Here is a 19,205-nt window from a genome sequence, read left to right on the forward strand (position 1 = left end):
TCTGACTTTCCTTCTGGCACATGCCCAAGGCTTTTCCTCAGTCACCCAAGATGACATTAGAATTGCAGCTTGAAGTTACATGAATTTTCAGAACACTCAAGACCAGATTGCATATCATGAATTGTGTTTATGTTTCTTAGGGTTTCTTTGGGTTTTTTGGGGGGGTGGGGTGAGGGTTTCCTTAGCTTGTGAGGAGGATTTTTGTTTTGATTCTGTTTTAATTTTTGAGTTTTGAACTGTAGATCTTCTCTGCAATTACTTCACAAAAATCAATTTCTCTCTTCTGAATGCCCACTCGCAATCCTGTAGAAGGTTATTTCTAATATTATCTAATAAACTTTAGCAATTTATGGATCAACCATTTGTTTTCATTTTTTTTTAAATTTTTAAGTTGTATGAAGTATACTTTATCTATAATATATGACTAGGTAGGGCTCCCCAAGTCCCTCCTCTTCTTCAGGAGATCTGGGTTGGAAACTGTATAGGTCAGGAGATTCTCAGTATGTTGTGGGATGAGTTGGGGTAAGGACTCCTCAGCATCTGAAGGCCTTTCTCTTTCTCTTGTTCTTGCTGGGGCTGGTGGTCCAAGACTCTTACTCCTTGGAGACCAGTTAGACCCATTCAGCTCAGGGATGACCTTGCCTATAGTCTTGGTGGCACCAGTAGAAGCAGGCAGGATGTTCTGGGTAGCCCCTTGACCATCACACCACAGCTTCCCAGAGGGACTTTCCATGGTCTTCTGGGCGACAGTGATGTCATGCACTATGGTCATGAGTCCCACCACAATGCCAAAGTTGTCATGCATGACCTTGGCCAGAGGGGCCATGCAGTTGATGGTGCAGGAGGCATTGCTAATGATTTTAAGGGAGTTGTCATACTTCTCATGATTCATGTCCAAGACAAACATGGGGGCATCAGCAGAAGGGGCAGAGATGATGACCCTCTTGGCCTCACCCTTCAAGTGAGCCCCAGCCTTCTTCATGATGGTGAAGACCCCAGTGGACTCCACAACATACTTAGGGCCAGCATCACTGCATTTGATGTTGGTGGGATCTCACTCCTGGAAGATGGAAATGGGCATTCCATTGATGACAAGTTTCCCATTTTCAGCCTTGACTGTGCTTCTGAATTTGCTGTGGTATAGCAAAACATGTAGATGATGTAGCTGAGGTCAATGAAGGGGTCATTGATGGTGACAGTATCTACTTTGCCAGAATTAAAAACAGCCCTGGTGACCAGGGTCCCAATATGGCCAAATCCATTTACTTCAACCTTCATCATTGTGTCTAAGGGCCATTACTAGCATGGCACCAGAGGATGTGGCTGTCTCTCTAATAAGGAGGGGCTCAACCATTTATTTTTAGATCCATATTAAAATAGTTGACATTTTCTCTGACTCATTTATTTAATGTCTAGCAAAGTGGTGGGTACATATGTGGTTCACAGTAATAAGTGTTGAATAAGAATGAACAATTGAGATGAAACCTACAGGATTCCTTTCTTTAAAATACCATCCTATGGAATAGAATTAGGAATCAAAATTATCCATACACATTTAGGATCTATATAACAAACCAAATAGAAAAAAATTTTTTGACTCATCGAAATTTTCTATCCAGATTCATACAGTTTATTATTTTGTAATTTAAATTTAATATGCACATATATATGTGTATGTATACTAATTCATCTGTTCATTAACTTATTTGGCATATAGTGGCTACTATGTACCATGCTAGATTATTAGGAAGAAGGAATGACACAAGTATCTTCCATGAAGAGTCCACAATCTTTTGAGAGGACGTAATGAAGAATCAGGAGACAAAGGATCATGAACTGCATGGGAAGCTCAGGTTCCCCATCTTCACGTTCTATCATCCATCCCCTCATTTATCCATGGTATTTAAAAGCTCTGTTCACAAAACATGGCAATAAAATGACTTTAAACCTTGCCAACCCAAAGAAATGCCTCCTTAGATACAGAGGAAAGTCAAGGGAATGGTCTTGAGGAACATCAAGAGTTAGGGAAAAAAAAAAACAAACAGGGTGTTTGCAGTTCTGTATAAAGGTGTATGTGTACAGGTGGTGAGAATAAATCTAGGTGTAAAGAGCAAAATAGGAAAAAGATAAGCAAAAGTGTTCCGTTCATTGGATTTTAGCCGCATTCATCTAGGGGGGAACATGCTTCCTGCTACAGTCTCTGAACTTGCTACTACTTCCTCTGCTTGAAATGCATTGTTGCCAAATCTTCACATTTACTTCATATTTAGTTTCTCAACATTTAGGCCTCAGCTAAAAAATATCACCAATTGAACAAAGTCTTCTCTTATAAGCCTTTGGAAGTTAGCAGCCTTTCACCAAAAGCCAATTGCTCTAGTTCATCCATTACTTAGTTCTTTTTTTGTTTGTTTGTTTATCTCATCGCAGTTATCGATACTTGTAACAATTTTCGTGAAATATTTGTTTACGATTGCACTAGAGCAGGAACATTTTTTTCCCCAAAACTTTATCCTCAAGATGGTGCCTGACACACAGAACGTATTCTGTAAACACTTCTTGAATATTCTAGGTAATGAATAAACGTGTGTGTGTGTGTGTGTGTGTGTCTGTGTCTACTATAGTATTCTGGTAAGTGTTTAATTATTATCTCTCTGATAAAGTCCTGAATTGTAGCATTTGCTGATTTCTATAGGATAGATAAATACTCCCATTATGGCCAATTTCAAGCTATCAATATCATGTATGTTACTGAACTTGGAATTGGGAAATTATGTACACAATTTCCCCTTTTAATCCAGTGATTTCTGGCTTGAGCTGGCTCCAGCATACCAAAATTATTTTCTTCCATCAAGTGGATGTTCATTAATGACATTAGGATGTCAAGCCTTTAACTGTTTCCAAACTCTGTAACCAATATTTCTCATCCTATTTGCTGCCAGTTCTCTAGACCTGCCTGCTGATCACATGTCCTCATTTGGTTGTTAATTTTCCGTTTACATATTCTTTCTTTCTCTAGCAAATGCCTACTAATACTTTATTTGTTTGTTTTTAAAGGTTTTATTTGTTTATTTGACAGAGAGAGATCACAAGTAGGCAGAGAGGCAGGTGGAGAGAGAGGGAGAGAGAGAAGCAGGCTCCCTGCTGAGCAGAGAGCCTGATGCGGGCCTTGATCCCAGGACCCTGAGATCATGACCTGAGCTGAAGGCAGAGGCCAAACCCACTGAGCCACCCAGGTGCCACCTACTACTTTAAGATGAAACTAAAATGTAACTTGTATTTCATAATTTTCATCAAAAAGTAAGTTTTTCCTATATACCCAAATAACAATTTAATTGACCTATGTTTTTATATTCCTCATTTAGTTATGTGTTAAAGTAACGCATGCATGTGGGACTGTAATTGTCAGTAGGCAGAGGACATATTACCCTCATCTGTACATTACTATCATATAGTAGAATGCCTAACATATAAGGGAATCAGTAAATATTGTTTAATTTACTGAGATTTTAGTAGTTTAGTGGATTTCAAGTGAAGTGATAGTTCTTAAAAATGAAAGTAGTACTAATTCAGGACCCTTCTCAATAAGAAAGCATAGGGCACTTGGGTGGCTCAGTCGGTTAAGCATCTGACTCTTGGTTTCAGCTCAGGTCTTGATCTCAGGGTCCTCAGACTGGCCCTGGCTTTGGGGTCCAGACTCGGTGCAGAGTCAGCTTGTCCCTCTCTCTCTCCTTCCATTCCCTCTCTACTCCTTCCCTGTTCACACTTGCAGGTGTGTGTGCTCACATGCTCCATGCTGGCATGTGCTCTCTCTTTCTCACTCTCTCAAATAAATAAAATCTTAAAATAAGAAAGCATCATTTTTTTAATCACCTTATGTATGATGTACAGCTCCACATCAAGTTGGAGAGGCACAAATTATTCTTTCCTTAAGAGTAAGAGGTGATTACTAGAGAGGAGGGGTCTGGGATGGGTTAAACAGGTGATGGAGCTTAAGGAGTGCACTTGCGGTGAGCACAGGGTGATGTATGGAATTGTTGAATTACTGTACTGTACACCCGAAACTACTGTAACACTGTATATTATCTAACTGGAATTTAAATCAAAACTTAAGAAAATAAAAGAATTAGTCAAATCAAAACTTAAAAAAAAAAGCTGTCAATAAAACATTTAAAAAACTAAGTGATAGGTATGCACAGTCCCATCTTGCAAATCCTCCTCTTAAGCCACCCAAAATCAGTTTAAAATTCAGCCTTTGAAAAATGGTCCATTATATTCACAATATACATTTTTAAAAGTAATATTACTTATGAAATATGATTCATAGTTTTCCTTAAAAATGAGCCTCTATCCTTAAAATATCCCAGCCCACTTAGGATTCTCTGTGTAGGGTTCTGCAATCAAAGCCAAAGTCGACAAGAAAGTGTAATCTTTGTTTCCGCTGAAACTTTGTAGATAGTGATAACATGTATTCTCTATCAGGAGTCCATTATTCTTAGGTCAATTAGCCAAATATCATCATAGTACAATCCCAGCAAACCACATTATCAGGATTTCTATAGAGAAAAAAAAGGAGAATAATGATTTTTAAGGGAACAAAAAAAAAATCAATGCTGTAAAAAGGATGTTATAGGAATCTCACTAATTTAATGAGAACTTTATAGGAGATGCAAATAACAGATTTTATTAATCAATCATGGTTTACAGTAAAGCAATTATTTGTAGCTTACCAAGTGATAAAAGATTCACAAAAATACTTCAGCATATGAACAGTTTTTAGTGTATAGTTATTTATAAGAGCCATATTTACTAATATCCTCTGAATTCATTTTTTTATTGCTATGTAACATATCTGCCACACATTTAGCAGCTTAAAGCAGCACATTATCTCACATTTTCTGTGGCTAAAATTCCAATCAAGATTTAGTTAAGTTTTGTGTTCCTGGTCTCATAGGTTGGAATCATGGTATTGATCAGCTTGTGTTCTCATTTGGAGGTTGTATTGAGGAAGAATCCACTTCCAAGTTCATTCCATTGGCAGAATCCCTTTCCTTGTGGTTTTATGACCAAAAGCCTGTCTTCTTATTGGCTATTGGCTAGAGGTCACCCTGAGCTCCTAGCGGTATCCTGTTATTTTCCTGGCAAACACACTGCTATCTCCTTCGGATAGCATACGGTTTGGTAGTTTGTTTATTCAAGGCCAGCAGGAGCATATCTCTAGTGGAGATACACACAAACATGTTAATATAAATATAATACCATCATCTTTGCCATATAATGTAACCTAATCAAGGCAGTGACATCTCTACACTTTTGCTGTATTCTGTTGGCTAGAAGCAAGTCATAAGAACCACTCACACTCAAAAGAGAGAATTCTCCAAGGCTGTCAATCACTGGGAGTCCACTTGTGATGCTCGTGCCATACTCTTGTCGTCCTACAATAATCTGTTACTCCTCCATGGAGAGAAGTGAGTACTGAGTGTTGGTAGAATGAAAACAGATTTTCTATAACATATCTTCATGGTAGGTAGTTCTAAACTATAGATAGTTTTAAACCATCTCAATCTTCCCCATTAAACAAAAAACTCAGAATCCATTTTTGTCAAATTCCAAGGGAGTGTATTTTGTTTCATTTCAATGAAGGAAAATAAGCGGGGACATTTTTGGAAATTCATATTTACTGGAAAAATAAAAGTAAATTCTTACCAATTAAATTGTTGAGAAAAATGGATGTCAGGTTTTTTCTAGACTTAAATAGTACCTTTCTTTCTTTTTTTTTTTTTTTTTTGTCCCCTAAATCAGGTCATCAGTATACTACAAAGAGCTGTATTTGGCAATAAAACGTAGTAGGGCATGGTGGCTTATCTAGATGTTTAATGGCATATTTTCTACATGATGTGATTTCTCACATTTATCATTTTTTAACTGGCAGCATTTTATTTGACCTTGCTAATTTCAATGAAATAGATCAGGCACCCTACTCATTTCTTTAACATTCTTCATTTATTTTTTTTTCCCCTCATCTTTTTATTCCAGTGTTTCGTGTTTCCTCTGCAGTTTCACTACTCCCGTCCCAGGGTATTAGTATCATGCGTTAGCAATTTTCTTGAATAAGGCAGGGCACACCATGAGTTTCAGCATTTATATTAACTGCTCTTTTTGGCTGGTGTTTATTTCAGTCTCGTACTCATCTGAGGTATAGAGGTGAGGAAAAAAAAAAAACAACAATGGGAGAAATGGTAGCACTTTCCTTCAACTAACAACATGCAGTAGAGAATCAAGATAATTGAAACAGATAGACATAATAAAGCAATTAAATTTTTACTTTTTTTAAAATTTAGCTTCTGGCACTCAACTAATACAAATCCTACACATAGACAAGGTAGGATAGGGCCTGGGATAAAGAAGACTGAGAAAACTTCACAACAATAAAACTAAATCTAATTTTATTTTTATTTGACTTTCAACCAGGAGACCAAATGTTGAAATCAAAACAAACCCTAAGGCATGTATAAGCCAGTATCCAATATACTCAACAAACCAGGAACTTGCAGTATTATGTTGAATAAACAGCTTCATGTCTGATGGAGAAAATAAAGCAAAACCTTGAAACAAATTCTGCTCAAATTTGGATTCCAAATTTTGATTTTATATGAGGGAAAACAAAAACAACAAAATAAAAACTAAAACTAAACTAGCAGACCAGTAGAGAAACTAAGTCACTTTTGGTTGTGAGGATAAATCCTAAATGTATTAAGATTTATATTAGGATTTTGATTTACAATACAATTTTATGAACTAGAAGAATTCCTTTCAAAAATTAATTTAACTGTATATGGAATTACATGGAGTTATTTTCAGGTAGTATTGATAGTATAACTGTTACTTTTCTACTTTTTTTTTTTCATTATGCTAACAAATACACATTTTCCACAGTTTTTTTTTTTTTTTCTCCATTAATGTTCTTGTAATATCAGCCCCAAATCCTGAGGTCCATTATAGATTTGTGTAAATCCAAAATGGCTATCACTATGAATATCATACAGAATTTCCATTTAGATTTAGAATATATATCCCTAGTTTTGAAGCTATATTTAGAAGTACATCATCTTTCTTATTTGTGAAAGTAAAAAAAAAAAAAAAGTTTCAAAAAAATGCACATTAAATTATTGGTTGTTTCAAGTTAATTTTCCAAAGTGCAGGATATCAAATTAATGAAAAAATACAAAAAGAATGAAGTACAGCAAGTGTAAGTGCAAAGCAATATATTTAGGAAAAAATAAAAAAGCAAAATAAAAATATTGACAAGGTCCAATTAACATCTAAAATTTAATGTATTTGAAACTCAACATGATCTTCGGTAAACTTGATCCGCCTCTCATGTTTCCAATCATAAAGAACAACATTTCTATTTTTCATGTGTCTCAGACTAGAAATCTGGGGTGTCATCATTTACATTTTTCTCACCCAAACTGCCTGCCTGCCAACCTGTCACCAAGTCATGCTACCTTCTGCTTGTATCTCGATTGGTCTTATTTTCCCTATCGTCGCCGTTACATTAGTCCTTTTGTCATTTCTTATCTCTACCACTTCATTAGCCTGACTCTATCTCTTCCAGCATTTCTCTTACGTTCCTCAGATCTTTTTTGTTTCAGTAACCAGGGTCCGTGTATTATAATAGTGTTGTGTGGTGACACAGGCTCTGGCCAGCACAGCATAATATATATAGAGTTGTCCAATCACTATGTCATATACCTGAAACTATTGTAACATTGTGTTTCAATGATCCTAAAATTAAAAAAAAAAAGAAAGAAAATCAGATTATATTAGTTTGGGTTTTAAAATCCTTCAATGGTTTTGTAATAAACTAAGGTGACATTAAAAATCCTCAACCTGACTGACAGATTGCTTCTTGTCCTTGTTCCTGAATATCTTCCCATCTTTTTCAAGGCACTGCATTTTGTTCACTTATCACACCATCACTGCCCCTTATGTATCTTATGACCCCAGTACCTTCTCTCTTTCAGTCATGGTATATTCTTACCCATCTCCTGACCAAACATCTGATCAAGTGTTACTTTACTCTCACCCTATTATAGATTATATCCTGTTATGATTTTGCATGTCACGTTGTTCTGAGTAATTTTCATTTATATCATTTTCACTCTAATGTTATTTGTCTGATTATTAACTTATTGCCATTATCTCCCTCCAGATATTAAGGAGTATAAACCCAGAAACTTTATTTGTTCCTTCCTCTGTTCCCAGTTATCTGGCACTGGGCTACTTCGTAACAGGCAAAGAAAATTACTGTTGACTTAATTAACAGGGGGGCTAAAGATTAGCCTATGTTACAAAGATTTAATATTCAAATAATGTCACAATTCTCTAGTGTGATGTATTTTAAAGAAATAAGAGAGGAATCATTGGAATTTAAAGTTAGAATAAATCTTAAGGTCTCCAAGGTCATCCTTTTATTACCAACCGAGTTTCAGAGAGTAAGAGGCTTGTTTGATATCATACTATTGGTTAAAGTCAGAGCAAGGACAAAAAAAGAGGTCTTTCATCTTCTTGTCTAGTGTCTGTGCTGTTGGTAGTCTGGGTCTTATTACCATGACTGTATAAATTTCTTTAACCCTTACTCATGTGGGTACCACTTTTTCATCTACAGGTCATTTAGGCCTGTAAGAAACTACTCTTTAATTTCCAAAATATCACTAAATGCACATCTTTCTACATTTCTAACTTCCCTGTTTTTTTTCTACTTGTTCCTTAATATAGCTGTTATTCAAAGTTCTGTTTCTATTCTCCTGCACTTTTCGTATTCTGTAACAGTTGAAGATGAATCCAGAGACTTCAAATCTTCCAACTATGTGTAAGATAGTTGAACCAAAATTTAAATCCCAAGGTGATCTGTTTTCCTGTCTTCATGAACCAAATAACTATCTACTGGATTTTTCTAGTAGTAGAAGGTGGGAATAGTGGTAGTAGTTGGAAATCTCTTAATATCCTCAACAAAATAAGAATCATCAGATACTCTCCAAAATAATCTTCCCCAATCTCAGACTTGATGTACAGTATTGTCATTCTTCTGCTTGCCCAAGTCTTTGATGTAAGAACTCACTCCCACTCTCTGCTTCATCCCAGCAAACTTGTCATCTACTTTTGTGGACTCTATCATTTAAATATCTCCAGCTTCTGCCTCCTATTTATCCCTACTGGCACGGGCTCACTTCTGTTGCTCCCCTTCTCTAAACTAAATTATTGCATCAAATTTAGCTGGTCAAGTAGTTATGTCTTCTTTAAGCTACACTTCATGGTACATCCAGGTTCCTTTTTAAGCTAAAACTTTATCATGCTTTTCCTCTTAATCAGAGGTTTTACCAGCAAATATTTCACCTGTCTTTAATACAAAATGCAAATATTTTAGTTTATTCCTTACGATTCTTGGTTACAGGTGACAAAACCCAACTCAAATTAATTTGAACAACAACGACAAAAAGAAATGTATTGTTTCATGAAATCTAAGGAAAGAGTCAAAAAACCTCCAGAAAGACAAAGATAAACCTGGACACCAGATATAACTAGACACAGGGATTCAAACACCCTTGAGATATTCTTTCTTTCTTCTCTAATTTCCCTAAAGGTTAGCATAATTCTTTGCACTTGCACTCACTTTTTTGAAATGAGGGAAAACTTTAGTTATAGATAGAACTCAGACTTACCTGAAATAACACTTTTTCTTTCATTTGAGATGATGATAATGTCTAGTTTTCTTAAACATTTTTTTTTATGTTTCAGTAATAACAAAAAGGGGGATGATTAGGGCCAACGAAAAGGAATAATAGGAGAGGAAATACATTCAAGTTATCAAATTTCAAATGTAAATGCAAAGTTCTTAAATAAGGATAAGAAATTTAACGTGTGTGTGTGTGTGTGTGTGTGTATTACTGTCCTACTTCAGTCAGATTACAAAGTTTGAACTTTATTTTTCTCTTTAATAGTATAAAGTGACTTGCAAGAAAAGCTTTCAGGGAAACATTTCAGGGAAAGAAAATAAATTGTGGATTTAGAAAATATTTACAGTACAACATTGTTCCTGCAGTTTTGTTCAATAAAAGACCACTGTGTTGCTGTTGTTCAAAATGCAAAGCCAAATTTTCCCTACTGTTGTTTTGTTAGCAGAGTCACACAATTGACAAGGGCATCCAAAAGAAAGTAGTACTTCCTAGTACTCCTTAATTTCCATATGTAGCCACGGAACTTAGCACAGTATGCATCCGAATCTAATTTGCTTCCTTCCTTATTCGCACATAAAATATATGGTTTCTAAATTGGTTTAATGGAAGCAATTATCAGAACCATATTCACTAGAACTTCTGTGTGTGAGGAAAATCCATGAAAATAGAAAAGGTATTTTCTAGATAAACCTGAATAATCATCTTAGCTCAAGAAGTAAGCAAATCAGTGCTATGTGATTGAACAACATTCTTATTAACCTATCCTGAATTCAGGGTGCTCTATTGGAGTCTAAACTCCTTGAGGATTGCTGGGACATTGTTTTACTACCAAATTCTCATTGCCACAAGTTAAAAAAAAAATGCCTATCATTTCATAGAGGTAGTATTTACATTGTGAAAACCTTATAAAATCAGCTGGTAAATATTTGTTATATCAAGAAGAGCTCTTCTGTTCCATAAATCAAATTTAAAACAATTTGTTATTGACCTAAGAATTGGAAAGGCATGAAGCGCCAATGGTCCACACCAAAGGGGCCACGCATGTTTGAATGGCATCTGCATCACACAGCCTCTGCGTCTAACGGGTTTCCGTTTCCCAGTAATTGCTGAGTGTCTAAGATACAACAGCTGATTTTTGAGTTTCAGTTTTATCTATTTCAGTAATACCAGTTCTACCCAAATATATGGAACATCTTTCCTACTCTTTCTTTTCATGACAAACTTATGCCTTATTTGTTGTCCTTCTAGCTTGAATCCTATAGCTCATGGCTTTAGAGAGTAGGGCAGCCCTGCTAAATTTTTGTTCTAGAAGGATAAGGATAGAGGTACTTACAGTGCATATTAAAAGAGAACCTTTAATCTAGATAGAGTGTCGAGAATTAAAAGACCCTCCTGAAGCTGTTATATTGTTTGAAATATGAAAAAGAGGAATGGGTGTTAAGATTGGTAAATTAAACATCAATAGAAAGTAGGGAGAAAGATTCATAAGTAGGTAGAAAGATTCATATATGCAAAGCTCCTTGTTGATCTCTCATTTGTGCGAATGTAGAAATGCTGTTTCCAATCAATACTTCTCAAAACTATAGCCCTCAGGGTGCCTGGGTGGCTCAGTGGGTTAAGCCTCTGCCTTCAGCTCAGGTCATGATCTCAGAGTCCTGGGATCGAGCCCCGTGTCGGGCTCTCTGCTTGGTGGGGACCCTGCTTTCCCCCCTTCTCTCTACCTACTTGTGATCTCTATCTCTTTGTCAAATAAATAAATAAAATCTTAAAAAAAAACTATAGCCCTCACTATATTTTATATGATGTTTCATAAAAACTCAAAATTGAAGTTACTTCTCATAAGTTTAAATTGAACAAAACTACAGGGGGAAAAGGAAATATTTTCTTCAAACTCTCTGGGCAAAATGTGGAAAGTGTCAGAAGCTTAAGAGATATTACAAATATTTCAGGATACAAGCTGATTAGAAATGCAAGAACCTAGAGGTAGTTTTGAAAAGTATTGTAAAATTTGAAGTACTTGTTAAAGTATTCAAGTATAAAAAGGTAGTGATAAAAATTCCTGGATCTCTCTGTTGACTGAAATAAGTAACTCATGTCAAAACTGCACTTCTTGGGTGTGAAAATTCAAAAGGAAAAAAGTGGAATCTCTCCATTGCTCTTTGCAAATAGTCTAACACTGTATTTTAATATTCCCTGTGAGTGATCATGTCTGGAAACACCACCCATTTATTGGCAAAAGGCAGAGTTTAAAAGTTGTTAGGTAGAAGTCAACCTGCAAATAAACACTAAATAAGTATTCTCTGTGTGTAATTCAGAGAGGCTGCTGATACAAGGAAGATTAAACAAAACTAATATTTTATTAAATAAAATAATCATTTTCCATCTCCCTTATATTTCCAAATTACTTAGAGAGGTTACCCGAAACACAATTACACAATATTTAGAGAGATTATCCCAATAGTCAGGATCTACCATTGTCAGGCAAATTATCTTTCATGCCACTTCTCTTATTATTATGCATCCAAGTACATAGATATTTTCTAGAAAGTATGCAATTCTTCTGCTTTGTTTCTTTCAATTAGATTTTACATTTCCCTAATTTGTTCAAACTTGCATTTTTAATAATCACAAATGTAAGCTATCCCAAACTATTCCCTGATTTACTGAGCAGGAAGTAATTATCCTTTCATATCAATCTCTTTAAAATGTTTGTCATTTGTATACTGCCTATTAGATTATATTTGTTAGTAATAATTTAGATATTGTTGTATAATTTCCACTAAGACAATTAATCATTTTCATTTTCTCATTCACACATAAAGATACCTTGTACCTAGTAATCTTTTTAGTAAATGTTAGCTGAATAAATATTCTGACTATATAGATAGAGTATCGTATGATTATTTTTATGAATTCTAAAAATACACACCAAAAATGTCAAGATGCCTTGATTAAAATCTCTAATTGATTAATTATCATTAGGAAAAGTTGTAAGTAACCTTATTACAGAATTGTCACCTTCAGTTTCTTTTCATTTATACTTAAAGCTCATGTCAGATGATGACATTCCAAAATTCAGGACCAGTCATTAGTAGTCATTATAAACAGGGTAATATGAAATATGTTTTGATTATTAGCAACTTTATGTATGTAATCAAACCAAATTATGGCACTTAACATTTAATCAAAATCACTTCTCAAGAACAGTCATTTTGTACAATTTTTCTTTGCTTTCTTAGTTACTTAATGACTATAAAATTGTTAGTATTGTGAAGGAAATTCTATGTTTAGCACTTTAATTATATACCAGTCTTTTATTTTGGATAATGTGTTATGTTCAAATGTTATTTTTTGTTGATTAAATCATTATAGAAATTTATGGAGTGACATATAAAATAGAATTCTGTCTTCTGGAGGTTAACAATTTTATAAAAATCTTCCATAAAAAAACAAAACTTCCTTTTCCTAATTATGGCAAAGTTTCTAGATATGCTTATAATTAATATGAAAAAGAAAAAAAATCCTTGACAAGTATTTTGTCTTTTTACATATATATCATATTATATTTGAAATTATTTTATAACATGATTTATATCATTAATGTAGTTTATCAAATCTTTTTGAAATGTATGCTAATTAATGCTGCCTTCTAAATGAGTAAGTTTTCCGTCAAGTTTCACTACTTAAAAGTTTTATTAGTAGAATAGTATTAGTAGAATAATATTAATTTATATTTTAACTTAATTTCTTATTCCATTAAATGTGGTTTCTCATTGATGTGAAAAAGAATTTACAAAATGAAAAAAAGACAAAATTCTAATTACAATTATTTTAAAGTTTACAAATAAAATTCAAAATAAATTAAATGTAAAATTAAAAATTGATAAAATTGTAAGCTTTTATACCAGAAAATAGTTGATTACTTTAATACTTATAGTTTTTATAGCTCATATATTATAATGATTATATTAATAAATTAATGTACAAGTTTATAAAAGCACACAACAGACTGAATCACAAAAAGAAAGGTAAAATAATGAAATATATTAAAATTCATCCCCAATGAAAAGATATAATTGAAAGTAGAATTTTTCAAATTTGCTTTAAAAACTGTAATACATTTGGGTGCCTGGGTGGCATTTTTAAAGTCTTATCTGCTTTTAATTGTTTTTTTCTATTTTCATTAACTTGCTGAGGAATATGTGTCAAAAGCTCCTAGCATAATTTTCTATTTATCAGTTATTTTCTAGTAGACTGATTTATTTTTTCTTATTTGTGAAGGCCATGTTAGTAAAATATGCATAATAGTTTAGAATTGTTATTTTCTTCTTGGTGAATTAAGCGTTTTATTATAATGAAATATTCTTTTTTATCTCCAATGATGCTTTTTGTGTTGATTATTCCTTTATATAAATGTAACTTTACCATGTTTCTTTGGTTAGTATTTTCAGGTTATATATTTTCCAATTTTTTTTCATCCAGTTAATATCCTGTTACTTTAGATAGGTATTTTATATGCAGAAGATAGTTAAATCATGTTTGCTTGCTTCATTTTAAATTTATAGTTGAGTGAGTCTATATTGGTGTTTTAATTAGAATACTAAGTACAAATATATTTAATGTAACTAATATTATTTTTTTAAATCCACCACATGTCTCTGCTTTTATTGATCTGCTTTTGCTGTGTTATTTTTCCTTCTCTTTTGCCTTTCTTTGCATTGGCTAGATAGTTCTTACTACATTTTTACCTCTTACTTTGGAATTTATATGCAATTTTATGATTTTAAAAATATTATTCTGGACTAGATTACAGCATTATGAATAATGTTAATAATATTATTATTACTAATATTAATGACACGTTTACATATTCCCAGATAATAAAAGAACATAAGAACACTTTAACTCTATTACTGAACCGTTTTGGCATGCATGTTCTTTTATTTCATGTTTTAACAATTTGATGTATATTTCAAACTTTCCTGTGCAATATTTTTACTTTTATGCTGTCAGTATATTTTAAAAGATTAATCTATAGAATTTACTATTTCTGTTGCTTTTTTTGAAACTTTATTCATCAAAAATTATATTCAGGGCCAATATATCATAATCTGGGTGAAATATACTTTCTGTCTAAAACAATTAAAAAGTAGACAAAATATATGAAACAATAGTTTTTAAGATTGGCCAATGATAGTGATTTCTGAGAGGTGGGAAATTTGTAAGACAAATTCTATAATTGCTGCAGCTTGCTACCTTGAAAGAGGTATGGGACATGGGACATGAAAGAGGAAAGGGTATGGGGCAGAAAAGGAGAACCCAAGCAGCAAATTCTCAGGGAAGGATACTAGAGACAGAGAGCTACACTGAGAACACTCCAGAGATCTGCAGATGCCCTTTTAAAATAGTTGATAGAGTACTGGTGAGTGCAACTGGGTGGGAAAATTACTTAGGCTGGGGAAAGAGCACCAAAAAGGCTTCAAGAGAACAGCATACAGGGCTCAATACAGTCAGGAATAGTCCCTGTTCCCATTATTTTGGCTGGAAAGTCTCATGATTTACAACACATTAGGCAGAGTACTCAGAAAGATTTTGTCCAATGGTTAAGATTAATCAGCTCCAGACAAAATACTGCTTCAGTCCCCAGTGAAAAATCTTAAAGGCAAGGCATAGCATAGTGTAATTAAATGCATCCCAAAACAATGTTCAAGAAGAATAGTAATAAAAAATATCTAGCACCACAAAATAGAATTCACTATGTCTGGCATCCAATCAAAGATTACTCAGCATGCAAAAAACAGGAACTACCCAAAAGAATGAGGAGAAAAGTGAATTAACCAAACCAATGATGAAATAAGCAGGGGTTAGAAAGAGTAGGAAGGGATATCAAACCAGTTAGTATACAGTGTTCTATTAGTTCAAAATGTTAGAAGAAAGATTGAACATATTTTACAGAGTATAGAAGAAAGAAAAATCCTCAAATTTTGAGAGGTAAAACCTACAGTGGTGAGATTAAAATGTTACTGGAGGGAATTCATGACAGATTAGGTACTACAGAGGAAAAGATTAGCAAATTTGAAGACACAGTGATAGAAACTGTAAAGTGAAACTAAGAGAAAGAAAGATAACTCAAAATAAATAAAATATACAAAGAATCCATGAGTTTTAGGGCAACTTCAGGAGCTCTACTGCATGTGTTACTATAGTTAATGAACAAGACAAGAAGACGACTAGAAAGATACATTAAGAAATTATGACCCCAGGCATTCAATGAAAAGCCATTATATCTTTTTTAAGAATTTTAAATTTGATATTTCAAGAGATATTAATGAAGTCAACATGGGAAAGGTTAGAACATTCTTAAATGATCTTACATTTATAATGTTCCCTATTTTTACACTGAGTTACATACATGAAGAGCACCATCATCATTTTAGTGTTTTGTGTCTTCAGAAGTCTTCAGAGGGCTCTGCTGTTGAATCCTCAGATTTCAACATCTTTTCATCTAAAGTGGTTCTTTTACTTGTTTTCAAACTCAATATGGCATCTTTTCTCTCAGACCCATATACTCATATCAGAAACGCCAAGGACAGGGGCCCTGGGTGGCTCAGTTAAGGGGCCGCCTTTGGCTCAAGTCTGATCCCAGGGTCCTGGAATCCAGCACTGTATTGGGCTCCTTGCTCAGTAGGGAGCCTGCTTTTCCCTCTCCCTCTGTCTACCATCCCCCCTGCTTGTGCTCCCTCTCTGTAAAATAAATAAAACCTTTAAAAAAAAATAAAGATCACCAAGGATAATTCACTTCCTTTTTTCCTAGATTTGAGAGAAAAGACATCAACAACAAGCCTCATTGGTCTTTTTTTTTTTTTTTTAAATTACCAATATGTGTGCGTTTACTATATAGAGGTCTTTAAGCTTGTGATTCCCAAATCTGGCTTATCAGTAAATACCATTTGGATTTTAGGTAACTTGAGTTCTTATCTTCAATCTAGTCCCAATAAATTAGTTACAAGTATGAGCCAAGGGATCAGGAATCATCAATTTAATAAGATTCCAAGTTAACTCCTATGATCTCTCAGTTTCAATAGTAAGTCCACAGCTCTGAAGGTATAATTCATTTTGAAATAATCAACCCATCATATTTCAAAAAGGCACGTGTTTGAATCAAATTTCTAGCAATAGCTCCTTGACCACTGAAAGAAGAAAGCGATTGATTGAATAATATTTCAGGTAAAACACCTAGAAACAACATTTGAACACTGTCATATAACCAGTACAAAAAACCATAAATATATAAATTAGTTTGGTATATATCATGTGAAGAAAAATATACTATTGAAATTGAAATGAAATAATGTTATCCTATAAATTACATGGATAGGTATTATTTTTAATATTGAAAGAGAAAGAAGAATCATCCATAAAACTTGATATTGTAAGTTTTAGAGATGATTATCAGTAAATTTTAATGATACATAGCATTTTGTGCTATTCATTTGCCAGCATTAAGAAAGTCTACAAAATGCTGAATACTGCATTACTTATCTGAAATATATTACTTTTCTGGCTTAACCATTTAAAGGAACTAGGGAGAAATATACATTCATGTTTGTATTAAAACCACAAAAAATAATTTCATAAAAACAATTTAATATGTTTTGATTTGTTTGAGGGTACCATGTGAAATCTTACTTTAATCCACTCAAGATTTTTTCAACTCTATCAACTCTATCTGATATCCTTAAAGCCCTTGTCCTAAAATCCTCTATTAATATGTTGGTATTTGCATAACCTTAGATCCTAATGGATTAAGGGGCACATATGTATTATGAAAAAAATGGAAATAAATTTTAATGCCAAGATTTTTGATTCCCAGCTAATTTATTAAACAATAACAATTTCATTTTTATGAAACCTCAAAATCAATGGTTGATTATAGCAAATACTAATAAAGTTTTGTGTAAAGATTTGCAAAACTCATAATTTCTGATTTTTAGTGATTAGGAGGGAAAGTGAGTACTTGTTTTGGCATTATTTCTTAGATTGGTAGTGTTATATAATTTTGTAACTGAACTAATTCTCGAAGATCCTGGTCTAAAACTAATTTTATCTAACATTTATGTATTTAGTTAGTAAATATGTGTTATTTTTTAGATTTTCTAAGAAGCATGCCATTTTGATACACTGCTGGATGAAGTAAATACAAGTTGGTTTTTAAATTTGCTGAAAGGTAGTATATCAAAGGTTTTGAATATCTTTGATGCAGGCATGCAGCCTTCAAGAACCTAGTCTAAAGAAAAAGAAAAAAATAGATAGATATTTATAAAAATTTAGCCAGAAGGAAGTTCACTGAGCATTGTTGAGAGTAAATAATGATGCATAGCATATTAAATAATAGGAACTATTATTAGTTTGCTGAATCAGCAATGATGGGACACGAACCTCCTACTAACTGAATCAAGCCATGTTTTTCTTCATTTACTCACATCGTGGTAGCAGAGGTACTTTCTCCTTCTAAGAATAAGGTATATAATTACCTTTCAGCTTACTTTGGGTCACATTCCAATGAGTATCTATTGTTTCTTTTGGAGTTTGCCTATTTTCAGGTCTTCATTTGTCCTGTTAATTTCTACTTCTTCCTGCTCAGATGTTGATACCAGGCAGGTCTTGTGGCTCTTAATGAGCTCTACATCTTCATACTCTGTACTCTGTATTCTGAAGAGATACACTGTGGTCAAGTTTGTTGTAAATATTGTAAAAAACAGTGTGCTGTTTTTCTGGGCAGATTCAGGAAGATTCAAAATTGGCTTCAGTCACTGCCACCATGTTCCAAGAATTACTAGATTCATCATTTTAAACATGAGAAAATTTGATTTCTTCTTGTTAAAAATAGGTGGAAAAATGGATAATAGCATTTCTTAAAATAAATCTGTAACTAAGACAATTGAATATTTTAAAAAGGTTTATCTCATATGCCTGCAGCTTAGTAACACAGAAGGTGAATTTGTTAATTGACTGTCACAATGATTAACATGTAGGTATTTATTGTAGATGCTCTCTCAATTTTTTTTTTTCCATTTGATTGATTACTGTGGCATAGACAGTTTTCTTTTAATGTTACTCCCTGGAATGTGTGTACCTTACAATCAATAAGAATTGCATGACCTTTGTGGGAAAGGATGTAAAATTATCCATTAAAGCTAAGCAAATGCTGGGAACAGACTTATAAAATAGCTACGTGTAATTAGTGCATGGATTTAAATTTGCATTTATGACTTTCAGCCATACACTTCACTCATAGGTTCTTTTTAAAAAGACCGTTAAATCAGTAACTGTAATGCTAATAAATTATGGGTTACTGTTAGAATTTCTTTGTTTTGCTCCTACCCTCAATCTCTCCGACTGATGATATGGCAGTTCCAGCAAAAAATTGGCAATGATAAGACTGAATTAATTTTTTAGTACACTAAT

The 19,205-nt window shown here is 33.5% G+C and overlaps 1 pseudogene; it reads right to left on the reverse strand.

Moving 5' to 3' along the window:
* Positions 1–424: 424 nt before the first annotated feature.
* Positions 425–1,281, reverse strand: LOC116869043 (annotated as a pseudogene).
* Positions 1,282–19,205: the final 17,924 nt, after the last annotated feature.

The sequence above is a fragment of the Lontra canadensis genome, unplaced genomic scaffold, assembly GCF_010015895.1.
Source record: "Lontra canadensis isolate GAN:19392208 unplaced genomic scaffold, GSC_riverotter_1.0 scaffold18, whole genome shotgun sequence".
NCBI classification, from domain to species: domain Eukaryota; kingdom Metazoa; phylum Chordata; class Mammalia; order Carnivora; family Mustelidae; genus Lontra; species Lontra canadensis.